Consider the following 18,120-nt stretch of genomic DNA (forward strand, 5'->3'; position numbering starts at 1 on the left):
CGACAGGCTTTACATCTTAACCGAGGTGATTGGTGCAATGTCGATACCGTTGAAAGTTGAGCCAGGTTTGGCTTACAAGCCTATGATTATTCGTAGAAACGTAAGACGATAATCGAATATTACAAATATTCTAACTAATACGTCAATATTGTTAAAAATGATAGACGATGTAATTATAACGAATGCTGGTTAAAATGTGCGTAACCAACTCTGTCTCTCCTCTCGCTCTCACAGCTATATAAAACTACAATGTGTGTTTATACGCTGTTTCATTCAATAACTGATATCATGCTGACGTTGTTGAAACTTGTGGCCAGTGTTCTATAAACACAGTGATACCGAGAATAGCACCGTTATAGGTTATAGGTTCTATTGGTGGGATTAGAGAGTGAGATGCACAATGAAATACAAGAATAACATATAAGTAACCATATGTCAGAAATTTGAATAATAAACGCCTACTACTTTAAATGCACATACTACGTCTCTATCTTTCAGTCTCTTTTAGTCTTGCTTTGCGCTTCTGTTACAACAACAAAACTGATAACGACTCAATTCAACTAGCGTGCCGAATTTAAACATGAAAACGTAATGTAAAGTATTACGAATAAATGATAAGATAATAGCTACAAGAAGTATCAATCAAAGATGACATCCAATTAATATAGCAAAAGATATGTAGCGAGACATAATAAGCATTGTCAAGTTTGCAAGGTCTGTCAGATAAGAAACATTCCCGTGCAATCTCGTGATTGATAACAAAATGCAAATGTTAAGCTCACTTTAAATGATCTATAATTCGCGACAGAATTCCAGGTAAAATTCTATTTATAATTTTATGTATCGTGTAATACAAGACACATGTGAAAAATCAAAATACACACAGTAGACAGAATTATATAAATAAATTATAAGTCATATTATGTGTATATTTCGGTTCTTTTCAATTGTTTTTATCATGTAACATTATTAATTGATTTCTATCTCAAATTCTGTCGCAAATTATAGATCGTGTAAAATAAAGTTCGCTAAATAAATAAATATAAGTTCCTAATATTTGAATTTAGATTAGGCTAGGTTAGAATTTGGAATGTTGTGTCGCGATAAAGCACAATGTTTCTAATGCAAAATATTTTTAAAGCCTGTTTAATTTTAATTTTTTTTGTTTTTAATTTGATATACTACTAATTGTAAGATATTGATCTTTATAGTTAGCTCGGAAAAATGTGAAGCGACTCACCAAATTAATAAAGCCGTCTACTGTCTCTTTTATCTATATACTTCACAGTTCACTGTGTTTCGACCTCTGCGCCCGATGAAGCACACGCGCCGTACATCGTGCTCTTCCTCAAGATTTATCGACTGTCATCGTCGCGTAAGCATAATCAATCATTTACATTGTAATCGGACAGCACCGCGATCGGACACCGAGGCGCCCGGCCGATTCTCGACGTTGGCGTATAACTCACGAACCGCCAAGTCGTTTCAATCTACAACGCCACGGTGACAATGGAAATGTGTCGTACTCCAAAGTGCTGCCATTTATCCTATCCGGCAAACGGTATTCGTACGGCGGAACTCGCGAGACAGACGAGATTACGGAGGTGGGTTGGCGCGTTGGGACGCTACGCGTCGCATTGCGTTCATACGCGTTACATCATTCGACAAACGGTCATTAGGAAACACTTTTAATCCGAATATGTACGTCTTATGTAATCTCACTAAAACAGAAGAAACTGAGAAAAAGAGATAGAAACAAAATGTAGCAAAACGGAAAAATATAACTCTGGAAAAGAAATCCATCACGCAATTAAATTTAACAAAAATAGAAATGCGCAATGTTAAATAAACTCTATATAAATTTGAAAGCAATCACACATTCTCATGCTCATTATTATTCTTCTCTGGCTCTATTTAACTTTAATACTCTCCGTATATTTTTCTATCATTAGCACGTATATAATAAACAGATAAATATTTTTTCTTTATGAATAAAGAAAAGTTTAATCGTATATTTAAAATTAAGCGATTTTGCTATTTCACGAGGGACAATATTCGACATTTTCGCAAGAAAAGCTGCGGGAATAAGGAACTCAAGCCGGTCGAGACCCACGATCATCCCAATGTGATAACCTGCCTTTCTTGGCAAGCAGGCCCAGAAACTATTGTTGGCCGCTCTACGTCGTTGTATATGACGAAATCTATACTCATATCGGCACTGAAATGTTATCTCTATGAGACCGAATGTTCGCACAGTCACGCGATATCATAATGCGCTTATCGCGTTCGATAACGGCGTTTATACTTGTTGGTTCCTTTTCATTTTTTCTATCTAGACTTAGGGCGTGGATAAGTACGACGATAATATGCTATAATCCCCCAAAAAACAATATTTATTCGTCAGATAGCGGTACATACTCTTTTAACTTTCGTAAAAAACCTTTGTTAACAAGAGATCGATATATAATAACTATTTCTCTCTTTAATTGCGATTTCTTATCCCACGTTCATAATATGACATTCCATCTACATTCAAAGGAAGAAAAAAAAGAGAGAGAGGTTAAAAGGGTACAACAATAATCATCCATATTAACTGTATAATTGACGCAATTGATCTGTTCCAAGATAAAAGCACCGTCGCAAGACAATGCAATGAAGCATAGTAAAGAATGTCGAAGAAAAATCGAAAAAAAAAGAACGTTGTTAAAACGTTTATATGCATTAAAAAATAAAAATGAGAAAAGAAAATGTAGAGCAAAATTATTTTTAGTTGTTAACATTGGATACACCTACACATTTCACCGCGGTGTTAATTTCTAATATCACGCAAAACTCATGGCGTCAGAAAAGAATACAAGAGCAGTCGACTTCCGCGTCTTTGATTCGGTGGGAAAGCTGCTCGTACGCTCTCTTCGTCCAGGGTTCATCACACTCTCTCGGTTACCTACGGCCAGTTTTCTCGCGTGCACTCGAACACCGTGTATTATCTACGTCCTCGGTTGTATATATGTACATACGAGCGAGACGGCGAGCAAGGTCTCACGGCCGATGGATTAGGTACACCGTTTGCTCGCGCTCAGCCTCGGCTCGGCAAACATCTTCAGCATTCTTTGAACGTAAGAATCATCTGTATATACTGCACTAGCTATAAACGGTGCATCAGTAAAGATGCATGGTACATACAGCAATTCTCCGCGAATCTATGCTAAAATCGCGTCGCGCCGTTAAAAAGTAGAAATAATATTGTTTCTTTTTTCAATTTGCGTATTTATTTTTATGTCACTCTTTAGCTATTTTAGTCTGTATTTTTATTTTAAAATATGTTGTCTTCTAAGATTTTATCGTCGGTCTTATGCGCTATTTAAAAAAGAAGTAATGAAAATAGATCAAAGAGTACTATTACGATTGGATTTTCTTTAAAAATCACAATATGTAACAATTTGCGAATAATATGGTTATAAAAGATACCAGAAAAGTTTTATTGAGAAATATCCAGTGGATATCGTAGAAAAGCTCTGATATCGTTCACTAAACCCCCATATTCGCGAAGGTTACAAAACCGTCGCAAATATAAAAATCATAGATAAGCAAAAGAAAAATATAGAAAAAATTTGAAACAAAATACACAACGATAAAATAAAAACGCATTTTTTCACATTTTTTTCTATCTATCTTAAAATAAAAAAGATAGCTAATTTGCAGAATTCCTTAAAACAATAATATTAAAAAAACGTTTTTCTGTTTGTCGATTATTTCATTTTTGTTAACGCCTCTACGAATAAGCAAATTTTCAACAAATAAAATCTGGTTACAAATATTGAATATATGAAATACGTGAATAAAAATTGCACAAATGAAGCTATTACTATATACATAGTTTACTTTATATTTTATAAAACTTTAGAATACTTGTTTCCCCATTTTTATTTCATATTTATTATGTTAAGAGACAGATAAATTGAGTCTACAGAAGATATTTCTATATGAATAAAAAGTCGAAAAGGTTTTTTCAATAATAATGCGAGTCAAGATCATTTACTTAGGACATACTCAGCGAAACACGAGCATTTTACGTCTTAGATAACCTTTTCTATGAAGCACCTATTTATTTATACGAAGAATAATATGCAAAGCGCCATATTTAAATCTTGACCGCAGAACGCACGATCTTTCTCAGAAATTGTGGCACCAGATGCAGAATAAACATTTATTCCAAAAACATTTCAGGCCAACTGGCAGCTAGATCTAAACGCACGAAAGTGGATTCTACGCGAGATGCGCGGCGCGAGCGTTTTATGCGGAAATCCCCGAAAATACTAGTTCTAACCGCGAATCCTGCGTAAACGCTAGAAGAAACGGTTATCGTGGATATTCCGCGTGTTCCGTGCGGAAACATTTTACACCGCGCGGACGTGCACTGGTTAAATAAATCGGCGTCGGAGTGTTGCGTGCCCCGAGGTCAGGACCGGTCTGGTTGGCGAGATAGGAAATCGATAGGAGGTTAACGGCTATACTTTCGTCACTTCTCTCTCTTTCCCTCCTCCCTCTCCCTCCTCTTCCGGAGTACGAAGCCCCTCGCCTTCTCGTCCGTAGTTAATAAACTGGCGAGCGACGAGGAAACGTGCAAGTGTCGCAGTCAAAGGATGCTTTTGATCCGCTTATTGGTCAGGCAGAACAAATAGAAGAGAGATGGACCAGATAGGAAAGAAAGAGAAGGTAGAATTATTTAAAAATCATTATTCATTTCTGCGAATAGTTTGCTTAAGGATAAAACTCGCATATATCAGTAGATAAAATTTTGTAAGCGATGTACGATGTGAAATTAATTATCTGATGCAGTTTAGAGATCAAAATTATCCTCTGTAATATGTATTTATTAGATACTGAGTTTTCTAAGATTTCTGAGAAAGTATTAATCTGCAAATTTTTATTTTATGACGCTTTAATTACGCTTTGTGTAGAATGTAAAATTTTATTTATCAATTCAAATCACATAAGAATGTGTGATAATCAAATAAGATGAAACTGAACACTCCACAAGTGCTCAAACTGTATATCAAGTGAGTAAATAAATAACTTAAATAGCTTCGATATTCCAATATGCATCCGATTCAATATATCAATTCCATCAGAACATAAATATAAAAATTCCAATATCTCAAAAATACAAGGATGAGAAAGAAAGGAAGAAAAATAGAAGAGTAAGGAGACAGAGCGGAGGAATTGAACGTGTTACCACGTGTTCAGTCAGAACTGGAGTTCTGACGTGTTAAACTTTCATAACTTCGCGAAGAACGGTATCTTTCAGTGCTCGGCATTCATTATGGAAACCTCTTGATGAAACTATGCCCTCGTAACAGTCTGACGGTCCTTGTACACCCGAAGTCCGCAGCCATTAACTATTTCGCACGCGATATAAATTGTGATATTCGATACATGAATTGATTCCTAAATCCTATACATAGATTAATTTTTGCCTCGCGAGAAGTCAAGCGAAAAAATATTAAAATAATAACTTCAACCTTTTATATTTCATAGATCTAAGCAGATATGACCATTTATTAAGGAATATATATTTCCATAAATATTTCAAGGTCGACAATAAATAAATCGTATAATTTTGTAATTAAATCAAATGTCCAATATATTAATAACAACGAGACAAAACTGGACATTTCAAGAGCGATGATCTAGAAAGAGAAAGGAATTGCTGGCAGGACAACCGGACAACGAAGCCTGTCATTATAGACGACCGTCCGAGAATCGCAACAAACTCACGAATGCAAGATACGGATAATTGGGGCAATGACAACTGGATCGGCTATATAGCGACGCTTTCGCGCATCGATTTAATCGCTAGGCACCGCCCGCAGGGCGTGTCGGTAAGCACCGTCGGACATCGTTATTAAGCGCATATAAATTAGCATATAAATTGTCCCTCGCGCCCGAAGCTTCACGACGGCGACTCTGTTATATAGCGGATCTCTTCACTGCAGCGAGTGGCATAGTGATGCCTAACTGCGATTATGCGGATAAATTTCCGTCACTTTTCGAGGTCGAGAAACGGTTAGAGTAAGAATATTAAAATGATCGTGTTACGAAGGTTAGTATCAAGTTTCTATTATTTTGTTAAAAAAAATGGCATTTAAACTTGTGTTTTGCTTACATTAAAAAAAATTAAGTAAACTGAGTTTCTACGTAAACTCTCGGTAATTTCTGTACATGTGCCGACGATAACGACTGCCTACATTTTCCAACTTATGGATAAATTTATGAATCTTTCAGGTAGATCTTGCAAAATCGAGCTTTCGTCTCCACTGATCGCTCTACCTCTCTCCTCCTTGTGCGACTGCATGCACAAGTGCATACGGGATTCTCTTCCCATTCCCCGCAGTTCTGCATAATCCGGGAGTTACCTACCTACTACTACTCTATGCCGACCGATAGCGGACCCCGAAATACACGCCGAATGGCGAACGATAGGACGAACACGAGGACGACGACTCGCATTCACCTACAATGGGCGCCATTACTGATGCAACGATTTATCCTCTCCCAGCCAACGAGATTCCCCACAACGAATTCGGCATGTCCTGGCAGGAGGATCGTTGCACTAAGATGCTGCATTTTGCTAATGTTTAGCCACGCGGCGAAAAAGCTAATCCCGAAACGAGTGTTTTAATTAATCACGACAAGAGAGAATAGCCACAATGCTAATTGCATTCAAACATCAGTTCAATAATTTATTTAGAATATTCTTTTACTTTTTTTAATTTTATTATATACAAGTTTTGTTTCTTGTGTATTTATCTGACATTTCAGATTAAACATATCTATGGTATATGATATTGAAAAAAAGTATGTTGAGAAACGTATTAATAGATATATGTGCAAGAACTGACCCTCTCAATTTTAAGATTAAAGTTATTTAGATCATTATTCATTACAAAGATTGCTATAGCAATCTTCAAAGCAAAGCTCTTCAAAGGAACTTATAGTGACCTACATACTTTTTATTGCTTTCAACTTTTTTACACGTAGAACATAAAATTCTTTAACACATCATGAAGCAAATCAAAGCAACTATATATATAATTTGTATATATCAAGAATATTTTATTTTATACGCCTTGGTAGCATACGTCATTAAATAAAAGTTATTTATATAAAAAAAAATAAAGAATATGTTCAAAATGTTTTTAAAAACATTAGAAAACGTTTCAATTTTTTTTTTTAAACGTTTGTATTTTGATACCTTCTAAATTCGAGACACTTTCGAAAAATCCAGAGCGTATGGTCACCGTACGTAAGGTATACTAAATGATGGCAACCCGAGGCCGGGCGAACTCAGGTCGTTCCCCTCCGTTGGGAACCGAAAATCCACACGCGGCTCGGCTCGGGTTCCCAGTCACGAAGCTCGATAGCGGCCCGTAAAGCTCGAAGGGGCGAGGTGCGGTATGGATACGACAGCGAATATCGCCAACGTCGACATGGGACGTACGGTGCAACGAGTTCTACCGTTTCCGCGCCCCTCCCCGCTAACTCCGTACGATCAAGTAGAGCAGCCGTGCGGGGGTTCGAAGTTTGACGGTGAGGTCGAAGAAAAAGAAGCGGATGAAATAGTGGAGGGGAGAAGAGCGAGTGAAGAGTCAGAGGAGTAAAAGAGAGAAAAGCGAGATAGGATACGAAAGGATGTGAGAAAAGGGGAAAAGAGAAGGTGGGATGGGTAGGCGGCACGAAACTGTTGGAGTAACTCAAAAGTTACGTCGGAGCTCGCGATGGGCTCGCGGATAATTATTTATCGCCTTATCAAACTTTCATAATCCCGATGCGGACGGGGAGGAGGCAGGGAAGGAGTATAGCTGTCTTAAACACCGACGGATCTATGCTCGCATCGGCCAAGTTTTTAACGAGTTTTTAAACGTCGTAAATGACGCCGCACGGCGGAGGGAAATAACGGCGGGGTATGTTCCTCCCCTCTCTCGCTACTGCCAATCTCTTCTATGCAACGTGGGGTGAATTTTTATCGCGCCGCTTTACGTCCTATGAGCCGCGAATTCACGATAGCCCGCCGATAAGAATTAACTGCGGGGATAAGAGAGTATTTCTGGAGATAGATATTTCTGTAGGACGTCACGGTAGAAATAACGCGATTTTTAATTATGCATGTGTATAAAATATTGGAAGGATAAGTGTTGTGATGAAGGATAAGTGTTGTGATAAAGGATAAGTGTTGTGATAAAGGATAATTTGTGTGATAAAAATAACACGTTGTAAAAAGCAAAGGTTTCTGGTGTAAAATAATAAATTGCGTAATAATTAAACATCTCTTTAGCCTATTATAAAAATATGCCATCGTGTAATTATTAATTCATGCTAAAAACAAATAATTTTAAAGTGAATAAAATACAAAAGATCTCAAGTAAAGACTAAACTCTACATTATTTTAAAAACAAAGTGCCATTACTTGTATATTATCATGAATATTTTCGAGATATTTTATTGAAAAATATATTCACACATCGAATAAAAGTGGATGAATCAATATTTTTGACAATAATTCTCGTGATTACCCGTGATGTATCGCGTTTTATAATTCAGCACGCCAAGTCAGTACCTTTTCCTTCCTTACTGGAATTCCTACAGTATAATGTATAGTTCCAAGAAACGAGTTAGTACCTGGCCGGATCGATACCACCTCAAACGAGAAGCGATCGGCATTACGATATCGGAACGGATTGAAACTCGCGTGGTTATCGAATATGGATTATCCGCTCAAAAATGGAAATTATTGCAAGAACCGTGTACCGTGTAATTGCCATGCATCGATCCCAATACGGCTCTTCCTTTGCAATGTTCAGTCTCGTTGCCGAAAAAAGCGATCACGTATCTCGAAAAATACGAAGTTATCAATAAAATATTAACAATATTACTATTGTACAATCAATCACACAAAAATTGCAATATCACACCGTCATAAAGGTATTTTTAATATCAATAATATGCAATAATTATAGAAATGCTAGGAATAATTAATTTTTAAATATTAAATTTTTGTCGAGAAAAAATCTACTCTAAAGTATTATTTTTGTGTATTTAATTTCTTCAATTGTCGCCGCAATCTTTTCGGAACTGTTGTCACAGACAATATCGTGATTGTATACATTTAACAAGAAATGAATATTAATCACAGAATATTAATCATACAGACCGACTATCGATTATCATATATAGCGCCCAGTCGTCAGTATGTTAAACAATAGTAGATAGCGGCGGTAAAAACACGCAAAGAGCGATTTAATCTCGTTGCTCATCCGGAAAGATAAAATTCGACGGATTACGCCGATTCATTTTCCAGCGGTGAATAAATAATCGAGAATGTTATTGTCGCTGAAAACAATTCCAACGCGCGCACCGCGATGCGTTTGCACGCGCGGTCGATCAGCCACGCAAACGCTGATTTACGGAGAATTTGCTTTGCGAAGCTCTGATTCGTAAATGCTGCCGTGCGAATCCTATCGAACAAATGCTGCAAATGCGCGGAAACATAAACGACAAAACGGCAACTGAATCGAACAGGTATGGGATCGATAATGTCAATTACAATGCTAAACAACGCTAGGTACTACCTGGCTTACGTAAGGGTGTTAAGTCAACTGACAGACTGACAGAGGATCTATCGTTGTAATAATGCTCATTTAGTATATTATACTATTATTACTTTTTAATTAATTATTTTTGTATTTATGTTACTATTTTCATCTTATTTTCCTGATTAAATTAAATTTCGTGATCTTAATATTTTAAATGTTTTTTAGATTATAACAAGTATACTTGAAATTACACAATAGCGTTTGAAAAGGTGCAATGAACTTAAAGTGGCAACTTGTGTGCTATATTGTTAGATAAATCAATCTGATTACTTAAATTTCTATGACGATGAGAACAGTCATTACATGAATGAAAATTATGATCCAAGTATGCAACATCTGCGACAGCTATAATTTAATAAACGTTTCGTGGCAAGTTACGATGCTTCCTGAATAAGATACGTACTTAAGTACGCTCGCCGTTCTTTAGGTCGACGTCAAACTCGTATTCGAGTGACTACGCTCTCATAATTCGAGCCATTAAGTTAATTTATCGATCCCGCCGACATAGCATTGTCGATGCCTGCACTTAGCTTTCAATCTGCACTTAAAGTCGTTATTAAATATTTTAAAACGACGCAATCATTGCATTTCACTCGATGAAAATATCTGATTTCTATTATAATTTCGAAAGATTTAACCAAATATTTGTGAATTAAGTTTTTTTAAATTATAAATTTTCTTACGTTCAGCAAAAAAAAACGCAATCGAAAAGACGGCATTAAAAACTAAATGTTTCTAGCAATATTTTAATTTTTAAACCCTCCTCAATATTGTAAGAAAAAAAAAGAGCGATAATATAAAACCTGAAAATGAGTTGCATGGAAAGGGATTCACGAACGAAGGACGATTCTTATATTTGCTGCGTTGCATTCTGATCAAGACTAATTCGCCGAAGGAAACGTAGTGACTGTGCGAGATCGGGCAGATGATCGTTGCAAAAACACCCGCGCACTCCTTTGATTCGCCGCTGTAACGAGTTATTTAGTGGTATCCCCGCAGCAGCGCTCCGCGGTTCATCGCGCTATAATGGCTACCGAGTGCATCACGTTTCCCTCGAGGTCAACGCGGTGCATTCGAGCCGCGTTCTCGATGTGCGCCTCGCGTTTGTTTTTCGGTCGGGGAGCAATGCGCGTGGGCGGCGGCAAACTCTTTGTTGATTACTGATAATCCTTTGTTTCACGGAATACATGACATGCTTTTATTTCTGCAAAATCTATACGTGAATCTACAGATAAATCTTCAATTTCATATCTGGCTATCGTGATAAAATACTGACTACAAAAGTTGGAGTAAGAAATTGTTACAATAATAATAATAATAATAATAATAATAATAATAAAATCTAATTTAATAAGCTCTCGAACTATAATACAGTTGCTTAAATCTGATGAAGCTATAAAACGAAAAAGATTTATGTTTTTCTCTGCAGCTACTTGAAGAGTATTTGCATACGATAAGAAAAATACATAATTGTTTCAAACTTGATAATATAATAAAGTTAATTCAAGCAGACCGACAAGGAAAACCAGCGGAACGCATTTAGATGCAAGCCGCCGTTCCGCGTGATCAGATATGCACGCAACCACCGTACCGTTGCGCGCATCGTAGGCGTACACACGCGTACACGTGGGTGCATCACTCAATGTGCCTCGCGCATAAACATCGTCGAAACAGGTAAGCATACTTACATAATATTATGCATATTGCTATAAAACGGAAACTAAAAATTGCATGCTTTTTAATACGTTTGATTTCATATGCTATAAAGATGGAAAAATATTCCATCGTGCTAATTTCACGTTTACATTGTCCCAAATAATTACTGTAATCACTGAAGATCGTGATATCGCATTTATTTACAAAAGATTATAGTTATTTCATGTTACGAAGATATCGAAGCACAATCCTAGATTTAAAATGTGCACCATGCAATAATATCATGAAGTATCGCAATTGAAACTAGAGCTGATAGAGCCTGTCGAGACACTTAGCTAATGCAATACAAAGCGAAGCGTGTAACAATTTCCACAGGAGATAACAAGACATTCTAACCATTCTGTAGAACGCACAACGCAGATGAATCAGATGAGTCAGCTCATCGGGTATAAACAATGACGGAGTAAAGATCAAATTGCTGCGTGGCATGAAACCGCAAAATGTTCAAGGCGATCGGCTATTTTCAATAGATAAGTCAAATGAACTTTAAGCGTTTTTCATCGTACTAACTCATGCTCTTTTTCTCTCTGTTTCAGGTGAGTGATTATTTTAGTAAATCAGTGTGAAGCCACGAAGGCAACGTAATCTCGGTGAGTTTGTTTTCTCTTCAATCTCGTTACACGAACCGTAACGTCGTGATATAACTGGCGTTAAAGAAACCAGAGAAAGGCTATAAGAATAAGAGTAAAATAGAGAGAAAGGAAAGAAAAAATCTAGGACACATATTCGCGAGATTTAAAAAAAATAGAATAGTAATGTTCCAAAATGCGCAGTTTATCGAAGGAAAAGAAAGAAAGGTTAATCGAAATATAATTAAGCCCATGCAGCGGTATCGAGGTATTCATTATTAGTAATCAAACTCCAACGAAGATCTATTATCGCGAATTTTTTTACAATTTTCCCGTACGACATTGCTCTTGTGAACAGCGTCGTACGAATAATACGAGAGAATGAAAGCCATCCAAGAATATATCTAATCCTTATCTCTTCCAGTAATAAAATCTTATTATCAGTATAATATAAATGGAGCAAAATTTGAAATGAGAGAAATTCTCTCGTCTTACGGTTTCCTTAAATAAGATGATTCTCTGTATATGATACTTGTGTTTACAAATTACTAACATTGCGGTTTAAAATGGAGCAATTTCGGGAGTAGTGCACTCAAAGCGCATATTTCTAAGCGCATTATATTATAATATTATATAATATTGAAAGAATCTCATCTCATTATTATATAATATATATAATATATCATATATAATAAATTAGATAATATATAAAACTATATATATATGTAATTTTATTAATTTAAACTATATATATACTAAGAAAAGCGAAGGAGAAAGAGCGTTGCTAAGAATAGGACATCCTCGTGGGTCTTTAACCTTTACACATGCGCACAGCGAAGATACCGGCGGCAAGTGCCGCAGATTTTCGACGGCGATTACCGTTGTCCTTAAGTCACCGTCGCGGGCTGAAACTCGTGTAAGACAAGACGATTCATAACCAAAGTTAAATAAGGTAAAAATCGCCCTCCCTTTCTTACTTGCGAGAAACGCGATAAAGACGTCATGATTTGCGATGCGGTATATATCTACTTGTTTGTCGTATCAGAGGCGAGATTTTGATAACGATGATGACGAAAGGAGATTCTAACTAGACACTGCGACGAAGGATAAAGATATAAAAAGAAAGAGAAAATAAGGGAGCGGAGGAGATGGGCAGAGGAAACTCTCTTCTTCTCGAAAGGGCAGAGATTCCTCTGGAGACTCTTGATCGCAGGAACTTCGTTGTTCTTTCGAATCACCCTCGTTGGGGACGATAATGGAGTTCCCCAATTTATCGTATCGGAAACCGCGCGATCGGCAGCACGTTGTGTGTATCATTATTTACACGGCCATTCGCGAACGAGAATCCTCCGGGATCGAGTCCTATTCAGGGTCGTCTCCATGGGGAACGTTATAGTCTTCGAGAGTTTGTCCTCTGTTAAGAGTTTATCTAATCTTTACACAGATCCCGTTCCGAAAGTAGCGGTAACTTTACGCGACAAGAATCGTCGGAGCATCGATAATTTTCAAGTAATAAGGATTTTTGCGCCTTACATTTTAGTATATTAAATTTGTTTCAAAATGCGGCTTGTTAATAAAAACTTTACCATGGTATAAGTCTTGTCATTCTAATGCATTTATGCTTTTGTGCCTCAAAGCGCAATGAAAAACGCAAGTTTTGCACGCTGAAATTTGCATCAGTATCGTTAAGTTGTTTTTCAATGTCGTTCTGGATGAGAAATACTATGCTCGCAACTTAAAATCTCACTTAAAATCGCGTTTCAACAATCGCCGTATCACGAAACTGTTTTATGAGAGGTCGGGTTTCAAGTTTATAAAATGCATGTTTTTCGTTTGAGCGAGAAACCATGAAACATAACTCAAGACACATCAATGCCGATACTAAGGCGCATCCGGTACTGTATTTAAATATAAAATGGTGTATTTTGAAAATAGTTGCGCCATAATAAAATATTATTTCAATTTCTTAATAAAATTTCAAAATAACTCGTAATTTCGTAGTAACGCGTAAAATGAAAAATGATTAAAGACAACAGATAACAATAACGTCTAAACATTTCATTTTAATCTGAGTGCTTTTAAATTTTGAAACATTTCGTGTTACGCATTACGTATTACATATTTTATGGCAAAGATTAAAACCGCCGATATTAATAACTCACCGATATCAGATTGCGATATATGTAGTCACATGAAAATGATAAAAATAATGAAATCATTTCATCAATGAATTACTAAAGATAAAAATTAATTAATAAAAAAAGACAGAAAAATAACAGCTGTTATCATTTCATTCAGTTCGTATATTATTACCTTGTTATCAAGGTTAGTATGTAAATCTGGAAGAGAATTAACGGAATAATGAGATGTTTAAAATAAAGGCAGCTGTTCAAACTTCTCATTACGTTCTAAGCATTATGATAAAGTCATTAGCAGTTTAATAATAAAATAACAAAATGCATAGATTTTTGCAGAGATAATGTGTCCATCACAATGGACATCGCTGTCAAACTGAGAGTCGCTGCTGCGTCACATTCAAAAGCGCGTGTATGCACAATACGTGAGAGACGACCCATATACGAGCCCGCGCGCAATACACGAAGTGGGTGGTCGCCGAGATCCGTACCGAGGTTGAGCGCCTCTACGGCCGAACAAATGAATGAGTGTGGGCGAACACGTGACTGGAGAGGCAAGAGCGCGCCGTTCTGAACCTCCGTGCCCCACTCCACCCCCTCTCGCAAAGCGTCCTCTCTTTTCCCTCCTGCGCTTTTCCTCCCCATGCAATACAAATGACTCTTGGCTGCGCGAGGCAAAACTATACGCTGACAGAACTGGTCTCAGACAGTGAACAAGGCGTTGCACAAGGAGCCTTTTTTTTTTTTTTTTAATTGAACTGTAAGTTTTTATGTCTCTTATCACGTGGCGTGTCCGATTCACATGGTACTGATTTATTTAAGAATCATTACATTTAATTTTCGTTGTCACATCCAAAACGTATTTAGAATGACATAAATATTTCAAATTAATATCTGCAAGTTAGATATGAAATAAAAAATGAATTGACAATCGGATTTATTTTCGGTAAGCATGTTCAATCATCCAATACGTTCACTTTAGATTATTCATTCAAGACGATTATCAAGTGAGTATAAATCCGCGATTTGAAGTCGCTGCGGTGGCTCGTTTAACTCCGGAAGATGTTAACTTCCACGACCGGACAGTTTTTCTCCCCCTCTGTCCCATCTCCCCTGAGTGCCGCGACGTAATCTTGTAAACGCACTGCGTTCTCTTCCGCACTCCTTCCTTTTTGCAGCGACTTTTTGCGCTCGTCGGGAGAGCACTGCTTTCCTTGAAGCCGCCTTTTACGCCGCGACGCGGCCGGAAAATTGCAGCGAGATAAAAGTTTAAAGTCGCTCAGCCGGCGTTTACAAAACGCTGGTAGGTGCGATAGCGCATAGAAGCGAAGTTTGTCCCTCTTTTTAGAGAATAGAAGAGGTTCTTTAGGGAAAACACACGTACCGCTGAGACATCAACATCGGAAATTAAGAATTACGATAAATATCCGATATTATCGCGGAAGACAATCGACGTTAAATTTTTTAAAGCGTATCAATGTCTACAATAATGATAACAACCCTGTATGTATCTGATTATATTTAATAATTGAAATTAAGACCTAATTAATACCAATTATTCTTTAATAGAAAAGTCCTGAAAAAGTATCTACATTTTACAATAAAGAATTCACTATCTCAAAATCATCTAAATTTAAAATAAGATAAACACATGTGTGTGCATGTGTCAATTTTCTTATATTATCCAAATTAATATTTAAAACAAAAGTTATAAATATGAAAGGTTGTCAATGTTCAGTATACTATTATATTTTTTTGCCTTTGCTCAATTTCAATTGATGGAAACCACTTTTGTTACGTAGTTTTTAATATTGTTAGCAGAAAAAAAATCGTTTTGCCAAGACCGACAAAATTCTTAAGGTTTAATTTGCGTTACTTCCGGAAGAAACCGTTTGTTAAATACCCCGTGAATTAAAAACCACAGCAGACGCTGAGAATGCGCCGTGACTCAAGCTTACGTAATCGCACGTACTTACGCCGTGTATGCATATCGCGTGCACGCGTGTTTTCCCGTCGTCGTGTGTCGTGCTTGCGTGCGCACGTCCGACGTAGACGGCACGGTCCCTGTTTGCAATGACTAATACACGTAATATTGCCTCGGCACACACATTATACAGCGTCTTCCGTCCGCGTTTTGACGCACGGCCATGCGAGGATATGCGCATTAGAGCGTCACTTATACTGGGTGTCCGCCAAGTTCTCCGCGAGAAATATTACATATTGATTTTCCCTTCAAAACTCCGACGAAAATGACTTTGATTTTGTATCATCAAATATAACAATCGAATGTCCTTAATTCCATTGCAATTATTTTACTATTCATTTATCCCCCTTCTGACTCAAGTTACTTTTTTAATATGTTTATATATAACATCAAACTTTTTAATAAACTATAGGATGATGTATAACATAAAGGCTATTGACGCATTTACTTATAGCTCAGGAATTACAAAGTAAAAGACATTAGTGTATGCGTGCGACATAGGACTATGCATGTGCGTCTATACATATGCCGCTGTACATGGGTGTGCCTACAATCTCCGTGTACCAAGGATGGAGAATAATGAATATGAGAAACCGGAAGATCCAATATTCAGCGGCTATATTCCATTTTCAGGCAATTATCGGTTTATTTAATTGAACTATTAATTGGATCGTCCGACGTAACGCACACGTCGCGCCACCGTACTTGCGATCAAATTGAATAAACGTCGTGCAGGATTATTTGGGTAAACGTCGATCGATCCTAGCTTTCGTTCGAAGAATGAGATATCAGAAATATGTACGAGTGTATTCAATATAATTTAAGTATGATGAAACCGAGTCCGATTCGAGCATGAGCATTCGATAATTTCGAGTTATTCAAAAACTTCCGAAACTTTGCAGCACCAAATAAGTTCTCCTTTTGCACCAATATTGACATTTTATAAATATTGTATATCTTTATAAAATTAAAAGGAAAAGATCATAGTATAAGAAAAATACCAATAAAGTGCAATTGCAAAATAAAAGAAATTTAACTGATAATCGTATGCGTAATCAATCATAATAGCTGTCACGAATTTATCGCGCTTTCTTTTAAGCGTAGATTTTCTGGTAAATATATTTACCAATACTAACAGTTTTCAGCTATAAATATTGTAATAATACGTTTTGATTAATAGATAAATAATCTAAAAAATAGAAATAATAGAAGTAAAATAACAAATAATCTAAACAAAAAAACTCGTCATTATTACACACTTGCTTATAAAATTTTGCAGAGAAATTTTTGTTACATTGCGACAGCTAAATAAATATTGAAACATTAATAATCGGAAATAATATTAGCAATAATCATATATACAATATAAGATAAACAAAACATTTTTCATCCAATTAAATTTGGCTTTCGCTTAAAAAACCTCAGTACTGGACCCGCATTGAGGGTGCGGTTTTTTCGACACCACTTCGCAAACAAATTGCGCGCGGACCAACAGCGTGCGCAATTTTCGTTGATCTCACCGAAGGTAGTTAAAACATTTTATAACGACACGAAAGGGAGTACGTGCGCACTCTCGCCGACTCAATTATTTTTATACAGTCCGCGACGTCCCAAAAATAATTTCCCGTTGAATTCTGTCACGCAAAGAGTCAAAAGATTCACCTGTCGTAGAAAAATTTCAGCGTACATTTCTTTGCATTTTCCGGGACATCAGCCCCGAAATAGAGCGAGCGATGAGCTCGCTTTGCGCTCGAAGACTTATTATTAGGCTTGATTTATTTCACAGAAATGTTTCAGTGACGTTGCAGTCACGCTTCAACAGAGTATTATTTATGGAATTAAAAAATTTAAAACGTTAAAATGCATAGATCTGAAAATGTATGCGCGGCTTGTTTCTAAAAGATAAGTCAAAATGAATATTTATATAAAATAGCACGTGATATATTTTGCATACCGTAACACCTAAAATATATCTACTATTGATAATAGAAATTTCTTCTTCAATTCATCCGAAACTGTCTTCTTGACATTTATAACACTTTCGCATTTCCAGTGTACAAATA

The 18,120-nt window shown here is 36.6% G+C and overlaps 1 protein-coding gene across 7 annotated transcripts in view; it reads right to left on the minus strand.

Annotated features, from left to right (window-relative positions):
- The window catches only part of Rbp6 (RNA-binding protein 6), a 581,361-nt gene that overhangs the window by 491,463 nt on the left and 71,778 nt on the right, over nucleotides 1-18,120 (minus strand). The window contains exon 1 of one of the 7 annotated variants that reach the window (XM_067360266.1): nucleotides 1,241-1,845. The exons of the other annotated variants lie outside the window; for them this stretch is intronic. The gene's annotated coding sequence lies outside the window, so the exon portion shown is untranslated. Of the gene's footprint in view, nucleotides 1-1,240; nucleotides 1,846-18,120 lie in introns of those variants that run through there. 7 annotated transcript variants of the gene reach the window in all.

This window comes from Linepithema humile, chromosome 8, assembly GCF_040581485.1.
Source record: "Linepithema humile isolate Giens D197 chromosome 8, Lhum_UNIL_v1.0, whole genome shotgun sequence".
Classification (NCBI taxonomy): Eukaryota; Metazoa; Arthropoda; class Insecta; order Hymenoptera; family Formicidae; genus Linepithema; species Linepithema humile.